Raw genomic sequence first — 23,238 nt, 5'->3', positions numbered from 1 at the left:
TGTCCGCTTTATCCATCTTTCTCTTTCTCTCTTGCAGTGCTATAAATAGTATAGAGTGCTGCTGTCTCTCATATTTCATGTGTCACTGGCTCCCACAGTCAGTGGTGAAGAATGTTCACCGCATACATAAAGCCTGTTCATGCATCCTTCTGCATTTGTTTCCACTTCTTCACTCTCTTCTTTGCCTTTCATCTCCATGTGTCAGCCTAAGAGACCGGTCCAAACCACGTTTCAAGTGGCAAGAGACAAGATCCTCCTTCAAACAACATCATTTTAAGGGAAAAACAATAATAACAGTGAGCTTATATTATCCTAGTTCATTTGAATTTTTAAAAAAAAACTTATGCAGTGCAGTACTGACATGACAACCCAAAGGTTCATGTTACAAGCACTGCCGTAGTGAAGGGTAAATGCACATAAACACTATTTACTCATCCCTCCTATTATCTTTTATATTCTGGCATTGCTCATTTCTGTGCTCTGCTCAAACATACTCTTTGAACAAGGAGCAATAATCAACAAACCACCCCTGCTACGCTTTCAGAAAGAAAAGCACCTTCCCTGCTAAAGCCAGCCAACAAACACTAGCTACTGCTATTTATGTGAGGCAGACAAATGAATCTGAGTTTAGGGTGGATATGATGATGAGTATGTGATATGATAACTGCAATTAACACTGCATTAATGCAGTCATTCTGCATACACATTAACCTCCTATGACCTGGCGTCCACATACGTGGACATCATATTTTTTGTTATCTGCACTGTGATCCAACTGTTCCCACAGACAAAAAGACATTCCTATTTTGGAGTAGTAGTTTTGGAGCATTACAAAAAAACAAAAACAAAAGCAATAAAAAAACATAAGCACATTATTTATTCGGTACATCTAACCCCAAATAGCTAGAAGAAATCTAAAATGCAAGCCAAACCAAAGCTCGGGTCTTAGGAGGTTAAGAGTCTTAAAACGGTGGCTTTTCATATTATAGCAAGTAAAGTATTGAAAACAGGGCTTTGAAAGTGAGGAAGAAGCGATAGAGACACACCTCAGAAATGCTACTAAAGTAAAAAATAAAATAGAAAAATAGGCAGAACCTGATTTAGAACAGTATTTAAGTCAGGTGGTAGAAAAACATGAATAAGAGTTTAAGGCTTGAATGAATTACTGGCAAATGTTTTAAATGTCCAGACAGCCACTGAATGGATCACCATGAACTTTAGTACAGACACTCGTTACCAGGAAGATGAACCCTAATGACTTCTGGCAATCCTTTGACCTTTCTCCTAACACCAGCATGATGTTGACATTTGTTGTTTCAAATAAAAGTGTCTCAATCAATTATTTTCTCCACTAATGATAAACTGTAAAAACTTTGGCTTTGCCTAAACCTTCAACTGCAGTTTGTTTGTCACCAATTAGCAACTTTTAGCATGTTAATGCATTAAATTAAGACGGTGACTCATAAGTGTGTTGGCATTCTCAGTGTTAGTATGTTAATATTTGCAGCTATCCCAAACACTACTGAGACCTGAAGTTAGAATATTTGTTTTTCACTACTGCAGACTCATGTGCAGCCACACTGCCAAGAAATTAATGTAAATGCAGTAGTAAATAATGAAATAATAAAGCAGTTGATACTTCAAATGCTGATTTAGAGGGTAAGAAGCCAAAAGCAGGCTTCCCCAAGCCTGTACATAAATGTCTGACAATGCAGGTACCAATGAAAGCAGCTTATCATTGTCCGATCAATGTCTTCCATTAATTAAGCAGAACAAAACAAGTAAACCGAGGACACAATGTTATTTCACTGCAACAAATCAATGAGATTCATTAAGTTAGCCTGAAGGCTAGGATAAGTAAGAACACATTTTTATTTTACTAGAGCAGCTGAGCAGAGTGAGAATAAGGAATTCCCAGGCCTAACACACACATACTGGAGCACATGGAGTGCAGTATGTTAGCCAGCTGAGTGAAAATCTCTGAGGGATTTGACCCTTAGCCAGTAAACTGCAAAGTCTCTTCATCTCTCAGTCAGACACAATGCTTAGTCATCAGCGAGACGCTCAGCTCAACCTGACAAATCCTTATTAGTCAAAGTTAAAAGGTCTGAGAGAAAATATTTCCTTTGAGCTATGTTCAGAAGCTCATTCTCTGTTCCAGGCTTGTCTTCAAGGAAGCAGAGTGTGACACTCTAAATCAGCAGCTGCCAAATACTCGAGTCATTTTTTCCTAACTGGGTCTGATGATAAAACACCCAAAAAAAAAAAAGCCCCACAGAGCTGACAGAAAGTGTCCCATAGCTGATTCACAGTAGTTATAAAAAGTGCAAGGATCTTTTTCTATTTCTCAAGTGTAAATGTCCTGTTTGCTTTTTTGACATCTGAGCTGATTAAAATACCTCAATCTCTTCTGCCCAACACAAAAATAACAACTTCAACAAAGGGTTACATATAATGACATGATGGAACAATAGATGTAAAGATGACTTAACGCTGATATGAAAAGTAAAGACTCATTCACTAAAAGAGCAGTGTGCAAACATAATGGGCGTGACCTTGTGAGCCAGGGGTAATTTCACAGGCGGTGACTGGAAACAACATCCTCATTATTTGCACTGCTTGTTTCATGCCTAACTATCTCAGAACAAGACCTTTCTAGCTAATTAGTTCTGTTAATGTTTTGCCATATAATATGATTCAGGAAAAAAAGAAACAAGTCATTTTTTCTTTATCCTGGATATAAAAGTTGCTTAGCATGAGCATAGAATTCAGTTTGCAATTGCCATTACCTGCTGGAGCTGCAGCATATAATGCTCACATCTTCTTCAGACAGAGCAGCAACAGTTTGCAAAGCCATGGTCTCATCCTAGTTATTAGATATAAATTAATCTGCTATGTAACTGACACAATATACAAAGAGATAACATTTCATTTTCTGAATGTGTCACTGTCAAAACACCGACCTTCAGCTATGGTAATGCTTCTGTGAGGTTGTAGGGACAGTGGCACATTGACATGTTAACATGATAACATTAACGTGCTTGGTAAGCAAGCAGGTAGAATATTTACTGTATTAATCATACTTAGTTTGGCTATTTATTATGATAACTTGTTTATTAGCGATAAACAAAATGTACTGCTGAGGCAGATGTTAAAGGTGCAGTGTGTAAACGTGAAAGATTTAGCAGCGTCGAATGCAGATTGCATAATACAACCTTCTAAGCACCCTTCACACCCGACTGCACCCATGTTTTTGGTTTGTCCTTTATGGCCTACTGTAGGAACATGGCAGCACGACATGGCTGCATCCATAAAAGGAGACCTGCTGCCCATATAGATTTATAAGGATCATTATAAGATTAAAAATGAACTGGTTTGTACTTTCTAGTGATTACACACCTATGACATCATATTTCTCAATACTTCCTTACATTTCTGCTAATAGATCAAACACTCTCCATTTAGTGTCTTTAGTTTTGCAGATATTTTGTCATAACTCAAACTAGGGAACACATAAAAAATGACCTACTAATTGTGCTAAATGAAAATTATTACAGTTTGCCCATGTTAGGGACATGAATGTTTACAAAAAAATTTATATTAGTGCAGTCATCCAATATTTTTAAGGAACATAACTAAAGTTTTGTTAAAAATAAAAACTTGGTGCATGTCACTACATCACATCAGATTATTTACATATTATTTTCCAAAAACTGCATCTGGGGTATTTTTCAGAAACTTAACCATGAATATTGAGTTGCTTAACCCAGAGATGGAAACATGATTAACTTTTGAGTTAACCATGGGCATGAGGCATATAAAGCCATTATCTATGGTACTCAGATATAATGATTCACCATGGCAACCGAAAAATAATGGCTATACTCTTCATAAAAATGGAATCAGAAATTCTTATGGAAAACAAAAAATATATATATTTTTTAATTTTCATCAGATATTTCATGGATAGAAAATTAAAAATTGAAGAAAAGAAGAACACTGCAGCTGAAATCAGTGTTGTTGACTCAGTTTGAAAAACATTATGCATAGTACTTTACATTTAACACTTACCACGCTGTTTCTTTTAACAGCAGATGAAATAGTGTCTGGATGTGACTAAAGGAGACGAGGAAGAGAGATCACTAACCTTGTACTGACTGACTGATCATAGAAACAATCACATCAGTAAAGATAAATTATTGCATCTAGCTACTGTCTAATCAAGATTTTTATCTGGTTCTAAGGACACAAACTTCTGAAAATTAATGCGCTCTGATTTTTCAATTAGGCAGCAAGGTGGCTTAGTGGTTAGCAATGTTGCCTCAGAGCAGGAAGGGCCTGGGAAGGGACCTTTCTATATGGAGTTTGCATGTTCTCCCTGTGCTTGTGTGGGTTTTCTCCAGGTACTCTGGTTTATTCCCACAGTCCAAAAACATGTATGTCAGGTTGATTGGTGACTCTAAATTGCCCATAGGAGTGAGTGTGAGTGTGTGAGGTTGTTTGTCTCTATGTGGCCCTGTGATGGACTGGTGACCTGTCCAGGGTGGACCCCTGCCTTTCACCCAGAGAGAGCTGGGATAGGCTCCAGCTGATCCCTGTGACCCTGGCTAGGAATAAGAGGGTATAGATAATGGATGGATGATCTTTTGATATGAAGTGTATGAATGATGAAAAGGAATGATCTGTCTGACAGCTTCTGCAGACTGACAGGAGGGGGGAGGCACAGATACTTGAAGACAACCTATCAGTGAGCGGGTTAGTTTCACGGAGTAAGTTACCACTGTTGAAACTGACGCCAAGTTTAAGTGAGGTTCCCTCAACTCACGGTTGGACTACTCTGAGTTATCATCGATAAAATATCCAATTCTAGAATTGTATTACAGTGGAGCATGGTGAGCTTTCAGAAGCAAAAATGACAATCCTACGTTTGGTTGTGTCTGAAAATTCTACTATGGCTAGTCTGAAGCCAAACCATGTGCACTGCTTTTCAAGTAAAATAACGATGAATGAACATAGTGAATCAGTGAATCAGGAGTGCAGCATTGCTGCACCTGCCAAAATGGGACTCCAAAGTGCTGAGCAAACTTTTAAGATAAAGAGGAGATTAGTTGCTGTCAGGGTGCTGGCTGCATGTGAGTACAGTGAATGAAGAGGCTTTAAAAGGCAGACAAAGTGGGGCTACACTGGCCAGACACCACTTCCTCTAGTGCATACTGTATGTACACACACATGCCCACAAATCCACTCATGTAAAACCTGCAAGCAAGCAAATACTTGCACATGGTTAGAAATTAATGAGACCTTGAGGCTGCAAAGTGCCCTTTAAAGTTTAAATAATGCTTATTAAATAAAAACTGTGTGGAAAAGAGTGAGAGCATACCATCACCCTCTTGAAGTGTTTTTTTCCCTTTACCCTCTTCATATCTAATTGGTTGTGTGGTCATTTTCTTTCCATATGTAATAGCCACTTCAGGTGATTTTACAGTGCACTAGGGGAGAAAAACGGAGGTGTTTTTGGTCAGAAAACAATCAAGGACATAGCTGGAAGCAAAAGCAAACACTGACACCATGCATTCTGCAACAGAAAAGCATCAGCAAAAAAAAACAATTGAAAGAGTAAAAAAAAAAAAAAGAAGATTAGGAGGTTGGGTATAGAGAAAATAACATAAAACATTTTGATAACTGGAAAAGAAGTTAAAGCAAATCTTAGTGATGCAGTGTTTATTTGGCAATATGAAGTGCAATTGTATTGTTCTATTAAACTGACCACATCAAAGGATAAAAGATGAAAAAAGGAATAATGCCCTCTGCAAAGCCATTAACTTCACACTGAGATGGAATTTTCTTTCTCTGCATCTGTCTGTGAAAAATCTGCATGAACATATCCTCTGCCTGTTCCAAAGAGCACAGGCAGGAAAAATAAGGCAGAGTGACAATTGTTCTCAGCAAGGTGATAAGTGACGAATGAGTTCGACTGCAATCTGTTATTTTTTTAAAAATTCATAGCTCCAAAAGCTCTGCAGGACATAATGGCTTTCTCTCAATAGCCTTTATGGAAAACAAGCTCATTTGTAATTATGTAAGGCCCACTTACACATAAGAGTTGATAAATGCTGAACGCGTGTGAGAACAAGAGCAACTCTAGGCTACAGCCAGTGCCCACCCAGTCAAAACACACACGCACAGCACACACATGCAAAGGACAAGGGCATGCAAAGTCACACACTTACAGCTGAGTGAGCATGTAAATAGGTCTAAAAGCTTCAATACCTCATGTAATCTACTCCCTAATGAAGGGTAAATAAATGGAAGAAAATGAGTATACAAGGATTTTTAAACCATAATACAAATGAGACACTGAACAAAGAATAAAAGTGACTCTACATATTTGACATGAATTTATATTTTAGCTTTGAGACTTTGCCTGGATGCTCTAAATTTAAAGTGTTAATCTAAGTCATAATGTAATCAATCAATACTGCACTGGATGAGGCACCAAAATGTTACTGACGTTTTTAAAATGTTTTAAGTGTACCTTAATCAGAAGAGCAGGCCTAAACTTATATTTGTACGCACAATACTAAATACTAAAACTTCTCTTTTCTTATGGGTCAATATTGACCTATAACTACAAATAAGATGAATAGGTACTAACATTGTGATACACTGTGTAATTACTGTAGGAGAGACATAGCTGTACTAATAATGACACAAACAATGGAGGAAGTTATCAGTAAAGCCTGCATTATGAGGAGGTTAAGGTGTTTGACTGGGGATCTCTTGTTAAAACAGCTCTTTGTTTTAGGAATACATACTATATATTCTGTATGTATGTGAATGTGTCATATGTGCAGCAATCACAAACAAAAAAAAGGAAAACTTGCACTCGCACCCACCACACCCGCCACTGCCATGACAGGTGAGTCTTGCTCATTATCCCCAACAAGGGTCAGCCTTGTTAGAACCCAAACTGCTGGACTGCACCTGGCTGACATCACTACAAACCCAATTCCCTGTTTCCATGGAAACCACAACTTGGCAACAGTGACTTGGCAACGTCCCACTCCATGGGGGATTGATTGGGTGAGCAATGCAGTGAGAGGTGGATTAGAAGTATTATTGTCTCCCTTGGTGCTGAGGGACATGCAGGGTTTGAGTTTTGCCAGACATTAAGAGGATGGTGAACTGACAGAAACAATGATGAGAGCCCTGGCCTGAACCTGGCTTTAGACAGGGATGAAAGATGCCTCTCATTTATCCATGAATTTGCTAATGTGCTGTGGTGATTAAAAAAAGTTTCATGTTCTTGTGACTGGGCAGATCTGAGACGTTTACCATGTATTATCTACAGTAGTTAGTAAATTGAACTAAATGCTGTTATATAACCGAGCAGAGTGAGACAGATACGGGCGCATTTTCACTCAAGTGTTAAAGCACAGCCAAATGGGTGCTATAGTAAATATAGATGCAATGCAATTTTGCAATAAGAGTTTTCTGGCTGCAAAGTGCACACTCAACCATAGAGTGAAATGAACAAAACTCAAGTGACAAAATGATGTGTCCAACAATCAGCCATTACCCTCTCCATAACTCCCGCTTTGCTTCTCTCTCCTCTTAGGGCAGAGGAGAAGAGGGAAAACCACTCAGTGTCTATGACAGGGAAGGAATAGCAGCTGTTATTTGCCATCATCCATTAGGGAACCAGCCAAACCAATGAGAGGAAGCTGGAGAGAGAGGAAATGATTGGTGGTTGAGTTTTACGTCTGATTGGTGTTGTACATATTTATATACAGAACAGGTGAAGGTCAACACCAGCACCCTTTGGATTTCCATCAGTTATTCCATTTACATGCACTCAGAATGTACTTCTTGAACCTGAATCAAGTAAACTGGTTTTAAGTCAACAAATATTACACTATAGTGGTTTTGGACACATTAACAGAAGAGAACAAAAATAGCTACAAAGACATACCACTAGTTACAGGAGAGTACTTTGGCAGAGTCACTGATGGAAAACTGCTGGTATTGACCTTCACTGACTGATCTATATTATTACCACCCGCTATATTTGCACCGACTGGGTGCATCACACTCACATGACATAATGACATCCAACCATTTTCTTTCATTACAGCTTCCACCTGGACTGATTCACTGATGAACATCAATACAGAGTAAGCTAACTGCATTATCAGGCTATTTTTTTATTAGATGTGGAATTTCTGAGTACACAAGACCTACAATCTTTTTAATATCTTGTCTGATAAGATCAGTGGCATAATATGTAGTATACTGAAAAAATAAAAGAATGAAACATAATTTAAAAAACTGGAATGGGATTCCACTGACTGTATACATCAAAGTCTGTAACCAATATAGCCAATATTATCACAATACATAAATCTGCGACTGAACTGCTGGGGGTGAATTTGCACTATGGATTTGGCTTTGACAAGGAAAAAGAAAGTATACAATAATAAAGACAATGACACTAGTTTTTTTTTTAATAGCAATATTAAATTGGCTCAGTAGCACACTTAGACTGTGCGTCTAATGCAGACACTGGGCTGTGTGAAACTATCACTATAATAATTAATTAAACCATTAAAAATTTCCTGAAGTTATGTATGAATTAAAATTATGAAACAAGGATATTCAGTTAAAAAGGTGTAAAATGTAACGATTTGATGAACGATTTAGTGACATCTAATGGTGAGACTGCAGAATGAAACATTCGGAGCAGTCTTCACACCCCACCCCCCATTTCCAGGAATTAGGGAGGGTATGGTGGCTCAAAACATGATTCCCTTTCTAGAGCCAGTCTTTGGTTTGTCCATTCTGGGCTACTGTAGACACATGACAGCACAACATGGCTGCCTACGTGAAAGGAGACCTGCTTCCTAAGTAGATTTAAAGGCCCATTCTAAGATTAAGAAAATGCAATTGTTTGTATTTTTCAGTAATTACACACAGCATATTTATGAATATTATATTCCATTTCTGTTATTAAGTCACTATTTAATTATACACATTGACCCTTTAAATGACAACACACAAATGACATCAACAAAGGTGGAGTTTCTGACTTATGAAAAAACACACATTATTATGAGTTTGTTATTCAAAAGAAGAATCTGTGGATGCAAATCATGACTCTCCCAAAGAGATTTCAGAAGACTTAAGATCAAGAATTATTGATTTTACATAAAGCTGGAAAGAATTCCAAAAAAACCTATGAGAGTTTAGAAATTCACCAGACCACAGAAATGGCAGCTGTCTATGAATGGAGATGATTTAGTACTGGGGCCACTCTCCCTAAAAGTGTATACCCAACTATGATGACATCAGGACCCCACAGTGAAAGCCACTTCTCTCCCAACAAGCCAACAAGCACCCTGACACTCCACAAAGCTGCTGGGAAAAAGTTTTGTGAATTGAAAAAGGGCACTGTACACTAGCATGAAAACATCATCCTCCTGGTCACGTACGGTGCAGGTAAAATCATGATTTGGGGCTGCTTTGTTGCACCAGGACATGGACAGTTTGCGATCATGAAGGGAAAAATGAATTTGTCATGGGAAAAAAGTGTGTCAGGGTGGTTGTCTGCCAGCTAAAGCTCAGCAGAAGGTGATGGAGAAGGACAATGACCCTAAACATTAGCGTAAATCTACTACAGAATGTCTTCAAACAAAGAAAATCCACTGGTAAGAGTGGCACTTTTGTAAGGTCCAATATATCTCCCTAAAATTGTGCAGGTCTATAGGACTTGTTTGACCTTATTTCTACTAAAAGAGGTTCAACCAGTTATTAAATGCAAGGGTTTATCTCCTTTCTCCACTGACCACATGTGAGATTAATATTGTTTGTTATTAGTACAAGCACATTTTATTTGTCTATACTTACATTATGTTTGGTTCCCAAACCTTTCAAAATCAGAATCATGTTTTAGATGCTTTTTACACTGGGTGACTCTATAGGATGCAAGTTGAGCATTTGAATGTATAGATGCAGCTTCAGTAAGGCAAGGCAAGGCAAATTTATTTGTATAGCACCATTCATACACTGCGCAATTCAAAGTGCTTTACAAAGCATATAATTACATTAAAAGCATGGAAAAGAGCATTTATAAACAAAGACATTTAAAATAAAATTAATTTAAATGAAATAAAGTAAATTAAAATAAGATGTAAAAGCACATTAAGAAAACAAGGATGAACAATTATTTGAAGGCAGTAGTGACTCCGTTGGGGAATGGCAGGTTAGTTTTTTCCTAAAGAAATCAACTGGCTTTTCTTTCTACTTGGGATATAAAGTACAATCCTTGATTTCCACGTTCTCTCTTCATTGTTGACTGTAGCACTGGTAAAACCAACGGGGAGATATTATCATGTTGTCTTGACTTTGTTTTGGTACCTGTGACATTTGGACCTGTCTGTGTTGGGTGATCATCTGTTTCATTTGACAGTACTTTCACAAACCTCTCCATGTAGTGCTCATACCTCTACACACCCCTGGCACAATTTCAGAAATAGTGGCCATTTTCAAAAGATATAAATGATCACACTGAAATCTTTTCTTTATAAGGAAAGTGATCAGACAGTAGCTTTAGGATTTGCAGTTGTCATAATTTTAGAAAGGCAGACATGTTCTGCATCATGTTCAATTAGGTTTTCCAAAAAACTGACCAGTATTTCTCAATTTATGAGTGTATGTAAATTTATGAGGACAACTGTACATTATTTGTATTTAGACTTTTTCATGGCCCTCTATTGTAAGTCAACTGATCTAGGCATGTCAGTATCTGACACAACAGTAGAGTGTCATCTACAAATTTAATTAAATGACATGTAAAGGTGTATCACAAGTGACCACACACACTACATGGTCTTACCATTTGATACAAAAATATCCAAAATGCCAGGGTTTTTTTTCTGTACAAATGCTTCAGTGCTAATGTTAAATTTTTCAGTTCTAACTTCATTTCAGTGCTAAATGTTATTTTTCAGTGCCAAAGTTGAACTAACAACTAGCTAATAACAAAGGAGGCTCTATAAAAGCAAATGGTGAGATCAACATTAGCTAGAGCCTTAGACCGGTCAAGAAACAGTCTGTGTACAGCATTAATTGTCAGTATGGTGGCAGCAGTAAATGTGCAGTGACCGAGTTCAGGAATCCAATACATGACATTAGACTGGACTGAAATTACTACCCAAGAAAGTAAACTAAACTGAAATTTAAGATAGGATGGAAATTTCATAAAACAGCAATTATGCCACTTATGGATTCTATATTGCTTGACAACGTATTATTTGTTCTGTTATCACTGTTCTGTTTTTCTGACATTTATTTTAATATAGATTACAGGCTTTAACATGGCTGTCAGCCAGAGGTGATACAAATCAGATCCTGCCACAATTGGACGACAATGATTTGGCAGCACATAGTCTTTCTCACTCACACTCGCCGCATGTCTGTCTTTCTGAACAGAAATATCAGGACAATGGATGGCTGATTCATACAGGTAGTGAATAGCTGGGACAAAACAAGGATCTCAGCCCCCTGACTGTCATTTTATCTCACACAGGACTTGTGAACACTGTTATTTCACTACTGCTGTAGTCATAGTAGTAGTTGAACTAGTTTGGACCATGGAAATCATCTTCCATATGGAATATTTCATTCTTATATCAGTTGCATATACAGTATCTCACAGAAGTGAGTACACCCCTCACATTTTTGTAAATAATTAATTTAATTTATCTTTTCATGTGACAACACTGAAGAAATGACACTTTGCTACAATGCAAAGTAGTGAGTGTACAGCTTGCATAAAAGTATAAATTTGCTGTCCCTTCAAAATAACTCAACACACAGTCATTAATGTCTAAACCGCTGGCAACAAAAGTGAGTACACCCCTGAAAATATCCAAATTGGGTGCAAAGTGTCAATATTTTGTGTGGCCACCATTATTTTCCAGCACTGCCATAACCCTCTTGGGCATGGAGTTCACCAGAGCTTCACAGGTTGACACTGGAATCCTCTTCCACTCCTCCATGATGACATCACAGAGCTGGTGGATGTTGGAGACCACAGGACACGGTTCCAGTAATCCATGTCCTTAGTCTGCTTGTCTTCAGCAAACTGTTTGTAGGCTTTCTTGTGCATCATCTTTAGAAGAGGCTTCCTTCTGGGACGACAGCCATGCAGACCAATTTGATGCAGTGTGCTGCGTATGGTCTGAGCACTGACAGGCTGACCCCCCACCCCTTGAACCTCTGCAGCAATGCTGGCAGCACTCATACGTCTATTTCCCAAAGACAACCTCTGGATATGACGCTGAGCATGTGCACTCAACTTCTTTGGTCGACCATGGCGAGGCCTGTTCTGAGTGGAACCTGTCCTGTTAAACCGCTGTATAGTTTTTGCCACCGTGCTGCAGCTCAGTTTCTGGGTCTTGGCAATCTTCTTATAGCCTAGGCCATCTTTATGTAGAGCAACAATTCTTGTTTTCAGATCCTCTGAGAGTTCTTTGCCATGAGGTGCCATGTTGAACTTCCAGTGACCAGTATGAGAGACTGAGAACAATAACACCAAATTTAACATACCTGCTCCCCATTCACACCTGAGACCTTTTAACACTAACGAGTCACATGACACCGGGGAGGGAAAATGGCTAGTTGGGCCCAATTTGGACATTTTCACTTAGGGGTGTACTCACTTTTGTTGCCAGAGGTTTAGACATTAATGACTGTGTGTTGAGTTATTTTGAGGGGACAGCAAATTTACACTGTTATAGGAGCTGTATACTCACTACTTTACATTGTAGCAAAGTGTCATTTCTTCAGTGTTCAGTGTCCTCACTTCTGTGAGATACTGTATATGATAATTAGAAACAGTAGTACTGCAAACTGTACCATCGAGAAGGGTCTAATTAAATACAACTACTTCAATATAATCTTACATCAAAGCTACAGGGTTCACGCAAAGTAATATAACCACTTAGAAAGCCAACTTTTAAAATGACTGCAGCATGCAAATGCTGCTACAGAAGTGGGTCATATGATGTTTGATACTAATTAGGTATGTGTCAATCTGTAATATCCCTGAAGGTTAGTCACTTAGTGGAGAATTCTTTTTCTGTGCAGTTTGTTCAGCCTTTTAGTACTGTAGCCCATGAGGTATTGATTAATATATGTTGATTAACATTTCTGGAGGTATTGATTAATATATCTTTCTGATTAGAGACATCCGATTTTGTTAGTTGTCAAATAGCACATTCTAAAGTGCTGAATGTCTTTTTTGCTGTATGCTTTAGCAGCTACTGTGGTGAGTAAAATGTATCATGACTGATTAAAATAATAACCAAAACAACAAAAAAGGACCAAGTTGTAATAACCTGAAATCATATCTTTTTGTAAGCCCTCTTTAATTTGTCTTTTTTTTGTGAGCTAATTTTAATCCAGCATCTAAATCACATTCATTAGTCTGGATATAAGGTATTGGAATTTAAATATTGGAAGCAATACTTTGATTCTGAGTCTTGTGGTAAGAGCAATAAGTCATAGAGTATCTCAGCTCAGAGGTTCACATCACTAGTATCATCCTTATATGAAACCTTAATGAAGCCTGTTGAAGCCTGCTGCAGCAGCCGAGGCGAGCCTTCGGAGAAGGATGATACCTCGCTTTTAACACTTCTCTGATCCGTGACGGAGAGTATCACTTTTCAGGCTTTTCACCAGGGATGTAGCTACTGGGTCACTCTACTATCCACCATGAATCTTTGGCAATTAGGCAGAGAAATGGAGAGTGGAATTGTGTGGTGAGAGATGGGGGGTTGAGGGTGGTGGTCTATAGTCTATTATGCCCCAGAGTAGCAGGTGAAAGTACTGCTCTGAAGACAACTGCTTCCTGTAATGCTCCTCAGTGTGTTATGGGAATGCGTGCAGTAACATTTGGGAAAATAAGCTCTTTGATCAGTTAAATGTTGCGTGACGAGAATACTGGCTGGCAGTTTCACCTGTGTGCGTTAAGTGTTTAGCGCTTTGCTTTGAGATGCTGAAAATCGGGCTTGTAGCTGTCTGTAAACACATGCCGTTTGTGTGCACCCTGGCAGACCAAATAAATACTGGCGGCAAGGAGTTGAAACTATGATCAAGTTCATTTCACAGTCACATCATCAGAGGACTATTTGCATTGAAACACTGATAATGGTACAGTGTCTAGTTTGGACCAGAGAGTGAAAGAGTCGGTGGGCACGCTCCCTGAGGGCACGCAACATCAATCTGGCCAGTATCAAAATGTTAATATTTTAACTTTGTCCTTGTCTTTGGCTCTTAATTGTAACATTTGAAATAGGTTCACCTCTTCAGTTCTCGAAACACTATTCAAATACAGCTACCTGAGACGGTAGCATCTCGCATGCAACCCATGACAAGAGGTGGCAAGTACACGTTGCTTTGCTTTAAAGGAACTGTTTTATATTTAATATAAGTATTTGCTTTATGCGGAAAGAAAACTGAGAACATAGATGTCACTCTCAGATCTCTCTCTGAAATATGAGGCAGTTGTCACATTAAAGTCATCAATACTAATCAGCTCATTCTGCAGGATGTCAGCGCACATAGCCAAGTCTCACATATAACCCTCTGTGTAACCACAAACATACAGTGACATTTAAGACCAGATTAAACAAAGACACACAGTACGCTTTAAATAGCTTGATGGGTAGAGTTTGCTGCAAGTAAGCAAGTGTTTTTCCCAAAGCGTCGAATTTTTAAAAGGCCACAAACAAATGGAAAAGTCAGAACAAATATTAGAACCACTGTCTTAAAAACACATGACAAAAATAAGTTTTTAGCATGACATCTGCTCCGTTGTGGTTGTAGTAGTCAGTGTGAGCTGTGGGACTTTGCTTTGGCTCACCACCAGGACAGAAAGGATAAAAGGCAGATGAACTAGGATGAGTTCTCTCCTGTTCAGCTACAAAAAAAAACATCACCAGCATCTTTTATGTCTCTGTGTCCACTGATCCTGTCATGGTTTTCCTAGTGACACATCTGTGACAACATAGTGCACACGCACAAATACAGCAACCAGTATGAAAACGCAGAATGTTGAATGTTACATTTCACTGTCAGACACAATGTGTTCTGCTGGCCTAATCACAAAGCCCCTCCTTGACTCCCCCCCCCCCCCCCCCCACCTCCCCAGTGTCCACCACATTAAACTTCTTATTAGGGCTGGGTAGCTCCTCCATCTTGGGAGTGATCTGTGATCTACACCACTATAGCTCATAAGAGAAAACAGGAATGAACTTTAAATGAGGCATCATAAACTACCACAGAGCCCACACTGACTGCAGTAGCCACTAGCAGGCCCCTATTTCTGCCAGGTCACAGAGCAAGATCCACACACAATTAACATGAGCAAACACTGTGATGATCCCTGTCGAAATACATTCATGTTGGCAACGTCATGCATCAGATGAATGGCTCTACAGCGGGGAAGAAAAACAGCCTGGAGCTGACCAGAAACACGCTGTGGTGTTTTCACTGTGCGCTGTTGAAGCGGGCAGGCCGGAGCTGTGGCTGACAGGGAGGCAAGGTGCTCTTCCTGTCGCTCACATGCTCGCTGATGGCTGAGGGAACCAAGTATTTTTCACCGTCCCTGCAAAGCCAACACAAAGACGTTGCAGCGGGTCGCACTGAGTCGCTGTCACTCGTGATAATCTTGCGAATATCGCTGAAATTAGGTCAATATGAAACTAACCGTTTTCGCATCTAACGGATCGACCACCCTCCCCTTCCCCTCCGACCCCCCCACCACACGCCCCTGCCTCGGACGGATGGATGGACGGATGGTGAGTCTGGCTGAAAAAAAGGGGGTTTCCATTTTCGATGGTAAGCGCACCACAGCCCTTTAGCGCATCATATGAAAACCACAATCCACACCACGCCTCGGAATTAACTGTCGTAAAATAGCAAAAACATCTGGCGGACACTTGGAACAACATACAACATCCAGCCACATTCCCATCAGACACTCAAAACTCAGATTTTCTAAGCATTTGCACAGATGGGAGGTTTGATACGAGCGGAATGAGGAAACTGGCATGACATTGCGCTTGCTTACTGTAAAATAAATTCCCCCGGGGGATGGAGAGCCTCCTTTTTCCCTCTTGACTCCCCTCCTTTCCGACGTGCGAATTTCCCGAAATTCAGACCATGCAAAACAGGTAGTCGGTCATTCCACCCTCCGAAGTATTTGGTCCAGCGCGGTGAGTGAAAGGAAAAAGGCAAGCCAGCATCCGAGAGAGGAGGGAGAGCCAGCTGTGGGGAGGAAATGAGCAAGGAAGGAGCGGCCGGGCCGGAGCACTGCGCACAGGAGAGGAGGCAGGGAGAGCGGCAGAGGTGCTCTCTCTCTCTCTCTCTCTCTCTCTCTCTCTCCCTCTCTCCCTCTCTCACTCTCTCCCTCTCTCTCCCTCTTCACAATACAACATCCCCCATCCCCTGCCAGACAAACTGACAGACGGCTTGGGTACCAGTGTCAGCAGCGACACCCACCGGTGATGAGAGGGACTGCCGCATGGGCTGTGTTTCCAGCTTGATGAGAAAAGCACTGCCACTGGGACATAAGGACATTTTATTTACCAGTTCACAAATAAAGTCCCATTCAAAACTGAATCTTAGATGGGCTATCAGCATTTTTGTTACTATAGAAAGGAGAAAGAAATGGTTTGGCTGTGTGGCTGTGCTCCTTCAAGGTGCTTCTATTGCAGACATGATCCACAGCAGATTCCACGAGCCACTTATGACTTTCAGCTGTGTTGCAGGAATAAATATTTTCATTATACCTTATTACAGAGACACTTGGTGCACTAATAGGAGCCCCAAAGAGCACTAACACATCACCTGACAATATTTGGTTGACAGTAGGGTCTTTCTAATAGAAGCTAGTTATTCTCTAGTTGTCACTTAATCATAATCACAGGTTTAGGAGACTGAAATCACACAGTCATGTTTAGGAACCACATCAAAACAAATCAGTATTGGGAACTGTAACGTTTTCCTATGCAGCCTATTAAAGTGGTGCAGTGGTGTTAAATAATAATTACCATCTCAGCAGACCCATCTTGAAATGTAACTGTTTAACATCTTTACATGAATTCATTCTTAAGATGACTACCTAATAGGATATCTGGCCTGGAAACTGAAGTTAGAGAGAAGCAGTGGCCTTTTTGGTTTGTTGATGCGGTGAAGACAGCATAAAACTATTTAAAGAACTGAACTGAAAACTAATGTGACTTTCTACGTAGCCTATGCCTCAGAAAACATTTTGCATTAAAAACTCTCTTTCTTCTTCCTGTAAAACTTTAAAATGTTTATTAATGACTCATCTTGAACTCGAGGCAGTAAGATATATTTTTATTGAATCATGTGTCATGTGGATCAGTTGTGCTTATCCTATTAAAATCACACAGCCAGAGAATAAATAGCTGTGGCTATTGCCATTGAGGCATGAACAAAAACAAAGCAACTACAGTCTTGGTAGGCAGATACAGGTTAGATGTGCTATAAGATACACACAGTATGTTATTGTCAATGTTAGAGTCAGTTGACATCCTGCTCACTCCCTGCCCACAGCAGGGCAATTTCTGCAGGATGCTGGAGTGTGCTTATTTGGCCTTTTCTATCCAGCATTCTCCAAAATGATAGCTTGTGAGGGCTGGTGTGTGAGCAAGGGGGTGGGGTCAGAGTTTAAGCTGCACCATTTTGGTTGGAAGACAACTACTTTTATCAGAAAGCTACTGTACATGTTAGTTCAGTGCACAACCAACAGTCTCCTTATGAGAGGTCTGCCTCTGGACTCACTGACAAAGACTCAAATCCCAATTGAAGCATATCTGCAGTGAGTTCAGGTGTTGCCTGTCACTTAGCGTGTCCACACCAGACAAGATGTCACAGTGTTGGCTTAGTGTATCACCACATAAGGCTCATGGAACTTTTTCACATCCCTATGTCCATCAGCAAGAAGTAAATGTATTTTTTATTTTATCCATATTGACTAACCATAACACCAAATCATTCCAACTCTTTAACCAGGCCATGTAGGCCTACCAGCTGAGACCAAGCCTTTGCAAAACTGGCTCTTATGAAGGCAATATGTGCACAGACACAAACGCCAAATCAGGACAAAGCTTTTGCTAGAGGGAGTTAGAACACAAAAGGAGACTGGGAAAAGTTTGTTATCCATTAGAAATGTTAGATCCTCTATCCCTCTCTCTCTTTTTCTCAGTTCAACTTTGACTAACATATCTTTGTTCAGTGAACTGTAAGCTATTTTCAAATGCCACACTCAGTGGCATCAATGGCAAACTAAATCTTGCACACATTGTTCTTGCGTGTGCTGTTTGCTTCACTGCACAATGAATGACTCTGGATGCTCATATTATCGACTCACATCACAGCTAAGATGTGAAAAAAGTGTAGAAAAAGAATCAGTTTAAATTTATTCCAAATCTGTAACAACCACAAAAAAATCGAATATACATATATATATTTATGTTTCTATATAGCCGAGTTTTAGACATATACTGCAAACTACTGCAAACATGAAATGCATGTCACTTTCTAAATTTGTGTTTATTCATTTATTTCCTGTATCTTCAGTCCTCTCTCCTTGTGCCGTTTCTAGCAGCAGACTGTCTGAGCTATTCTTATCTGTAGCCTATCATCTGCTGCTCTAATGACCTGGCAGCTCCATGGGGATCATTAAAGTTTCATCTGACCTAATCTAAAAAGTCCCCTTCAGCAACGCACTTGTCTGCTCCACTGGAGCTGCTCGGTGTCCATCCAGAGGAAATGTAGTTGTATTGGACGAGAAGCTGCTCGCAGGTGTCATTGTGTGTGTGTGTGTGTGTGTGTGTGTGAAATACAATGCTGCAGGGAGGAACACATGCTAAAACAAAAGAATATGTGAACCTGTGGGTATTGGATTCAAAGCCGAGGGTTGTGATGAGAAGGTGTGGTGATTATGTAGTTGTTATTTGTCTGGCTTTTGAAACTGGAAACCAAAACAAACACAGCACCCACTTACTGTGCTGGTTCTTGGTGATATCATGCGTGTGAGTGAGACAGCGTGAGATGATAAAGTGTCTCTGGCCATCATGTATACTTCCATCTAGTCATCCATCAGTCTATGTGGAGTAATACCAAAGAGTAACAGAACCAATTTATTTTTATTTTTTACACATTTAAAGACACGTATGATTAAAAACTTTTTCTTACACATCACATATACATTTGGTTTTAATATACTGTATGATTCATATCTGGACAGGGTATCTGATTAAGGATATCTGATCAATGGCATTTGCATTTACCTAGTTTTTTTTTTTTTAAATGGTTTTATTTATTTCAGGGACAATGCATATTAATGAACATTTCTGTAAATATGCCAGAATTAGCCAGATGGTTATTTTTCATCTGCAGTCCCTGGACAGATGTTAAAAGTCACCCTGAAGGCACAAGAAAACAGCAAGAGTAAATTAAGTATTAATAGGCATTGTCAGTATCTCAGTTTTGGCCATACTATTATTGAATCTTAACAGGCAAATTAGGTCAGAGGAGCTGGAGAAATAATTAACATGTTGCACCATAACTGTGTGTAGAGCTTCATGGTCTCCAAAAAGTACTCTGATGACAGACCTTTCTTCCAGTGCCAGTCTGTAATTTGTGGTTTTTAAATTAAATGTCTCGGCAATCACAAGATGAGTTGCCAAAGATTCATAAACACATGCTCCTTTTCAGCTAGTTGCCCATTACATTGATTTATAGGCAAATACCTGCAGATTGAAAGATATGACTCTTACTTGCATTTGAACATTTGTTAGGGTGACCAACTTCTTGTCTGCATTTCAGTGTTCCACCAAATTGCCTTTATTATATTATCTCTCATAAGTACCTTGTTTAACTGCAGTGGAGTTAAATGTTTATACATCATGTATATTACATGAATTGTTGTTGTTTATTTTCTGTGATAATTCCCAGAGATTTGAACATTGTACAAAGTATAATATATATATATATATATATATAATTATAAGTAATTTAATATTAAAATCTCTTCTTCCTTGTAAACTAACATACCACTAAATAAATTATAAGGACTTCTTTAAAGAATATGCATTGACTACATTTGGGCTACAGTCTATTGAATAGGTCTATACACAATCAATCATTTGGTCACTTCAAAGTTGCTCCGGAAAGCTACTACTACCCTTCGCTGTGGTTAAATAGAAGTAAGTCACTTAATGGACATGTTTTATAGCTCACACTCAGCAAACAACCTCTTTTGCTATCAAGCTGGTACTTTATAGCATTTAGTGTAGACGTCTGATAAATACAGACACTTATCACAGTTTGGCCATGACCACATCTACAGGTGGTTACTGTAAAGTCACTGTACTCTAAAGGTATATATAAAATGGCCTTATATAATTACAGATATTACATTTTTATTCTCGTTTGTACCACAGATGAACTGTGAGTATGAATATGTCAATATGTAAAAGGAATGTTTTATCTAACTCTTTTTAAAATATCAAGTACAACTCTTGATATTCTGTTTCCAGAGAAGGTTCCTGCCTTCATCAGACTTTCTAATGAAGCTTGGCAGGCAGCTTTGCATCAAACAACTTTAATTTCCTCCTCTGTTGCCACTTTGAACAGGAGCAGCCTTATACTCTGATATATTACTCCATAATAAGATAAACATAATATTTATCAGTAATCAGGCTGACAGGAGGATGTATAATTTATTGTAAAGTGTTTGCACATGATGATAATAATGAAAGTGAAAATAATGATATATGCATATACATCCTATTATTATATATACATATAATATATACATTTATACATCAGTATAAAATCTGATTTATTTTTTCACCTGAACCTTTCCTCACTGGCTTATGGATTCCCAGTAGACTTTTTATATATTTGTTCTGCTCTTCATTTAACTCAACAGAAAAAACAATCAGATTAACATTCAGATTATTTCTAATCTCGGAGCAGCTCGTTTGATAAATTCTTGTGTAGGCTCATGCCTGTTCAGGTTAAACCTAACCACATCTTCTGTAGTGAATAAAACATGACAATGTCTATCCGGAGCTTCACTGAATCATGTCCTTTTCTGTGGAAGCAGCTTGTAAAGAAATTCCTCTCTCTCTGGAGGTTAACCTTCATCTAAAAATCAAAGAGACAGGAGGAGGCTGTGGGCAGAGCGTCTTTGTCAAGTGGAGACTGTGAACACTAATATTTACTGAAGATACTATAGGAAAAAGCTGCAGGTTATATATATCCAGTCCAAAACATGCTTCCATCCATCTAATGAGCTGTGCAGTACTGTGATCAGAGATAACATTTGTTGTATATTCAGACACAGGGTTGAATATTTAGGTGGGTGGCAAAAACATTTAAGACTCATGAAGACCAGTAGCAAAATAACAAGTCATGCTTTGCTTCTGCCAGCTATAAGACTATTGTTCAGTAGTGAATATGCTTGATCACAATTTGTTAATTCTTCACTCAGCATTTTGTCTTGTAGCTATTAAGGTTAGATGGTCTTCTGTAACCAAGAGAAGTGAGTTACACTCTACGTTGTAATATTCTGGTATATACTGCTGGAAACTCCCCAGTTATCGTTTTTCTCTCATCACATATAAATCCATTAGTGTAATTATAATGCCAGGGCACTATTATATTACATTTAACGTTAGCTGAATGTTCAAATGGAAAACAAATTGAACGAATTAGAAAATAAACAAAACCTCACCCTTTGTTCTGAGGAGGAAATGAGTGTGTGTGTTGTGTGTGTTTAAAACACGACTGTATAGTTGTGGAAAAAAGTTGTGAATGCTACTGAGCTGGCACATTGAATGAAATGCTAGGGAGGGAAAAATCAAACTGCTATGAAATGGTGGCCCAATCATGCTATTTGTATTTGTATCATAGTTATATGAATATATGTTATATGTTTTTTGTTATATGTAGTTATATGTTTTTCTAGTAGCATCTAGTCTTTCTGTTTCTGAGTTCTAACCTGCATCTCACACACACACATATACATCTAAATATATAGTACAGTACAGCAGCTCAAAGAGCCAGTGAATGAGTGAGCTGTGTCTCTGTGGATTCTGTCATCTGGCACGGAGCTAACAGTAATGTGGCACCACATGGCATCTGAAGCTAGTGGCAGCGATCTGATCTCTCTGAACTCTTTGCCACTAATCAGATTCCTTTTCAAATTTTCCCAGATGTGCACTGCTGAAACCCTCTGCCACAAGTACAGAGCAGAAGTTGCTCCAGCTCTCACAGCAGCACAGTGTGAAACAGGGCTGTTTAAAGGTTAGCGGGGATGCTGTTACACATCCTTGTGCAGCAGGACAGCACTAAAGCTGGGTTAATCAAACATTAGAAAACTGACATGTAGTAAAGGAAAAATGTTGCTGTGATTCTACATGTAGCTTTGTTCTGTTTAGATCAGTTGTAAATAGATGAGACTGGCTCTCATATTTCTGCTTTACATTAGACTAAATAGATAATTAGATTTATTCTTGCATATAATCATAAGCTATTTGTGCAGTGTAGAAAGATTCATATTGAAGCTGGGTTCTTTTAATCCGACAACAGCCCCATCCAGTGGTCTGAAGCAGTATTGCAGCATTATCTCCAGCCTTAACATCATCTAGGACACATATGTTCTACACTTACAGTACGGATTACATGTCAGTGAACTGAGAGAAGCTCTTTATTAAATCATTTCAAAATGATAGAAAATTATAGTTGATACAGATTCTAGCTATTATTATTAAGGCCCAGACTTCAAGCAACTTAGTCTGATGTAGGCTACTCTGGATGAGAAGAAACACTATGAAATATAAAGGAGTGTGAGCAAATATTGTACCTGGTGTGCCGTCTCAGGCTAAACATTAAACACCAGGTTGTAGTGAAAACATGTATATAAGTCAGAAAACTGTGGACACTGATTTGATGGCGGTTTCCCCACTTTCTTGTTGCCTTTCGGTGCTGTTCAGAAAATATCTATAGAAAATAGACTATTTTTGCACATTGTGCTGGATGTTCTGACATGTGTAAGATCTACTTAATGAACATTTACTGATTCACTTTTAATGTGCGTGGTTTATGTTTTGTGTATAAAAGACAGGAATATTTTCG

At 38.9% G+C, this 23,238-nt stretch overlaps 1 protein-coding gene across 1 annotated transcript in view; it reads right to left on the bottom strand.

Moving 5' to 3' along the window:
• The window catches only part of ctnnd2b (catenin (cadherin-associated protein), delta 2b), a 151,541-nt gene extending 135,218 nt beyond the window's left edge, over positions 1–16,323 (bottom strand). The window contains exon 1 of the mRNA XM_026314351.1: positions 16,133–16,323. The gene's annotated coding sequence lies outside the window, so the exon portion shown is untranslated. The remainder of the gene's footprint in view (positions 1–16,132) is intronic.
• Between the last annotated feature and the right edge of the window lie 6,915 nt (positions 16,324–23,238).

This window comes from Mastacembelus armatus, chromosome 17 (assembly GCF_900324485.2).
Source record: "Mastacembelus armatus chromosome 17, fMasArm1.2, whole genome shotgun sequence".
Taxonomy (NCBI): Eukaryota; Metazoa; Chordata; class Actinopteri; order Synbranchiformes; family Mastacembelidae; genus Mastacembelus; species Mastacembelus armatus.
Note: the sequence above shows the minus strand (reverse complement) of the source record. Positions and strands in the feature narration are given on the sequence as shown.